The sequence below is a fragment of the Carlito syrichta genome, unplaced genomic scaffold, assembly GCF_000164805.1.
Source record: "Carlito syrichta isolate Samal-C Ts95f unplaced genomic scaffold, Tarsius_syrichta-2.0.1 Scaffold312151, whole genome shotgun sequence".
In the NCBI taxonomy this organism is placed as follows: domain Eukaryota; kingdom Metazoa; phylum Chordata; class Mammalia; order Primates; family Tarsiidae; genus Carlito; species Carlito syrichta.
In genome coordinates this window covers 20,172-23,866 of record NW_007256247.1, presented here as the reverse complement: position 1 = coordinate 23,866, position 3,695 = coordinate 20,172, and the positions used below count along the sequence as shown (strand labels likewise).

Here is a 3,695-nt window from a genome sequence, read left to right as displayed (position 1 = left end):
TGGGCAACAGAGTGAGACTCCAACTCAAAAAAAAAAAGAAGTGACCAGAGATGCAAAGATTTAGAGAGAGGGAGAGAATGGATGCTCAGACATGTGGCTTCCTCTGAGGAAGCGAAGTCATAAGTTAGAGAAAAAGATGACTGAGAAAATCATCAAGGGGCTGGTTGAAAGTAACACAAGAGCCAGGCAAAGTAGTTCACACCTATAAACCCAGCACCTTGGGAGGCCAAGGCAAGAGGATCACTTGAGCCCAGGAGTTGGAGACCAGCCTGAGCAACATAGCAAGACCTCATCTCTACAGAAACAATTTAAATATTGGTCTGGCATGGTGATGTGTGTTTGTAGTCCCAACTACTCAGGAGGCTAAGGTGGGAGGATCACTTGAACCCAGGAGTTGGATGGAGGCTGTAAGCCATGATTGTGCCACTAACTCCAGCCTGGTCGACAGAGTGAGACCCCGGCTCAAAGAGAAAAAAGAAAAGAAGAAAGTAATACAAGATAATGCCAGGTGGGATGTGGTGTAGTTGTTCTGTGGATTCTTTGACTTCATCACAGAAAATAATCTCAGAATGAGTCTAAACAATTTAAGACACTTTATTAGAAAGAAGACATGTTTAGCCAGGTACGGTGACTCACGCCTATAATCCCAGCACTTTGGGAGGCAGAGGCAAGAGGATTAACTGAGCCCAGGGGTTCGAGACCAGTCTGGGCAACTTGGCAAGACCTTGGCTCTACAATAAATTTAAAAATTGGCTGGCCATGGTGGTGCGTGTCTGTAGTCCCAACTACTTGGAAAACGAAGACAGAAAGATCACCTGCATGGTGGCTATGAGCAGGCTGCTGCACTCTAGCCAGGGCAACAGAGTGAGACTCCGACTCAAAAAAAAAAAGAAGGAGACATGTTTAAAAGAGAGCATGAGTACCTTTTTTTTTTGAGTTGGAGTCTCACTCTGTCACCCAGACTGGAAAATGCAGTGGCCGCTCCCGGCCACCACAGCCTCGACCTGCTGGGCTCCAGAGATCCTTCTGCCTCAGCCTTCCAAGTAGCTGGAACTATAGGCGCGTGCTACCATGCCCGGCTCATTTTTGATTTATTGTAGAGATGAGGTTTTGCCAAGTTGCCCAGGCGGGTCTTGAACCCGCGGGCTCAGGCAATCCACTCACCTCAGCCTCCCAAAGGCACGGGATTACAGGCTGAGCCACCGAGCCCGACTGCATGAGTACCTTAAGAGAAAGGACTTGTGCTTGTCTTTGACAAGAAGTTTTATATACTTTTACAATGATGAATAAGCAAACTAGGAGCTAGGGGCAGAGGGCAGCAGGTATCTGGTCACAAGTTTTAATGACCATGTCTCCTTTTAAGGGCCTTCTAAATAAAGCAAGCCACTGTCTAACTAGATTTGGGTGTTTCTTAGAACATCATGTCTGTTTTGGGTAATTCCCTATTGTTTCTGTGATTTATCACACCAGTAATTCTACATTCTGTGTGTGTGTGTGTGTGTGTGTGTGTGTGCTGGAGTCTCACTCTGTCGCCCAGACTAGTGCAGTGGTACGCTCCCAGCCACCGCAGCCTCGACCTGCTGGGCTCTGGTGATCCTTCCGCCTCAGCCTTCCAAGTAGCTGGAACTACAGGCATGCGCTACCACACCCGACTAATTTTTTGATTTATTGTAGAGATGAGGTCTCACCAACTTGCCAAGGTAGGTCTCAAACCCATGGACTCAGGCAATCCACTCACCTCAGCCTCCCAAAGCGTGGGATTACAAGCTGAGCCACTGAGCCCAGTTTCTTCTTCTTTTTTTTTTTTGAGTTGGAGTCTCACTATGTCGCCCAGACTGGAGTGCAGTGGCCGCTCCCGGCCACCGCAGCCTCGACCTGCTGGGCTCCGGCGATCCTTCCGTCTCAGCCTTCCGAGTAGCCAGAATTACAGGCATGAACTACCACGCCCAGCTGATTTTTTGATTTATTGTAGAGATGAGGTCTTGTTGCCAAGGTGGGTATCGAACCCGCGGGCTCAGGCAATCCACTCACCTCAGCCTTCCAAAGCATGGGATTACAGGCTGAGCCACCAAGCCCGGCTTCTTTTTTTTTTTAATTGGAGTCTCACTCTGTTGACCAGGCTGGAGTGCAGTGGCATGCTCATGGCCACTGTAGCCTAAATCTCCTAGACTCAAAAGATCCTTCTATCTCAAACTTCCAAGTAGCTGGAACCACAGGCATGCGCCACGATGCCCAGTAGATTTTTTAATTAATTGTAGGGACGAGATCTCATTTTCTTGTTCAGGCTGATCTCGAACCCTTGAGCTCAGGCAATCCTCTTGCCTCCACCTCCCAAAGTGCTGGGATTACAGTTGTGAACCACTGCGCCTGGCTGGTAATTCTACATTCTAACATGCAAGATGGTCAGGTTTGATATGCCTGGCCAGCCTCGGAGGTTGTGTACAACAAGAAAGACACCAGAAGACTCTGACTCAAAAAAAGAAAAGAAAAAGAAAGGCACTAGAAGGTTTAACTACCCTGTTTCTCTGTTAAGTAAATTAGACGTATCTAAGAAAACTTGTCTAATAACATCTGAACTGTGTGCTATGTTAACTATGCCTGCCTCACACGGATAAGGAGGGGTCATTCCCAAAATGATGGGGGCGTAACCAACTCCACCTACTGGAATTCAAGGAAACTGAAGGGAGTTTGTGTACCTTGAACACACACACACACAGCTCGGTTCGAGCTCCTCACTGTACTTGGCAAGCATTTGGGAGCAGATTCAGTGGAGGGATTGAGGGCTGGCTGCAACCCTAACGTGGAGACGGCTAGTCTAGACGGCTTTCCCCCAGAAGTGTGGCTGGGAAGACATTAAGAAAAGGCGCCTGCCTAGGACAAAGAGGTGTATGTTTTAGAACCTCAGGATAAAGCAACCTCAAAACAGGTTTTTCCACATTCTCTTTTTTTCTTCTGAGATCATATTAATAGATGTTGCCCGTGCTAAGTCTCAGGCCCCTGCTGTTAGGGTTTCTCTCCCTTGGTCTTAGTAGGGGAAGGATCAACAGATGTTCACATGGCCATGGTCCGTGAATATAACCTCCTCACTGCTTTCAAAGAGAAGGGTTCTGACTCCTTGTCCTTCATTCCCAAAACAGGACCTAAGTGTTACCAGCAATCAGACCCCAATGCAATTTTTTTTTTTTGAGTTGGAGTCTCACTCTGTCGCCCAGACTGGAGTGCAGTGGCCGCTCCTGGCCACCGCAGCCTCGACCTGCTGGGCTCCGGCGATCCTTCCGCCTCAGCCTTCCAAGTAGCCGGAATTACAGGCATGCGCTACCACGCCCGGCTGATTTTTTTTTTATTTATCATAGAGATGAAGTCTTGCTGCCCCGGCGGGTCTCGAACCCGCAGGTTCAGGCAATCCACTCACCTCAGCCTCCCAAAGGTGCGGGATTACAGGCTGAGTCACCGAGCCCGACTCCAATGCAATTTTTCCATACTCATTCCAGGCATTGAAAAAGGCAAACCCTCTTTAAATGTGCTTAACAGAAATACCTAAAAGTAGCAAGCATAGGGCCAGATGCGGTGGCGCATGCCTCTACTCCCAGCACTTTGAAAGGCTGAGGCGGGAGGATTGCTTGAGCCCAGAAGTTTGAGACCAGCCTGGGCAACACAGTGAAACCTCATTTCTTTTTTTTTTTTTTTTTTTTTTT

The 3,695-nt window shown here is 48.2% G+C and overlaps 1 protein-coding gene across 1 annotated transcript in view; it reads right to left on the bottom strand.

The window, feature by feature from the left end:
- The window catches only part of ILVBL (ilvB acetolactate synthase like), a 33,943-nt gene that overhangs the window by 17,558 nt on the left and 12,690 nt on the right, over positions 1–3,695 (bottom strand). The window lies entirely within an intron of this gene.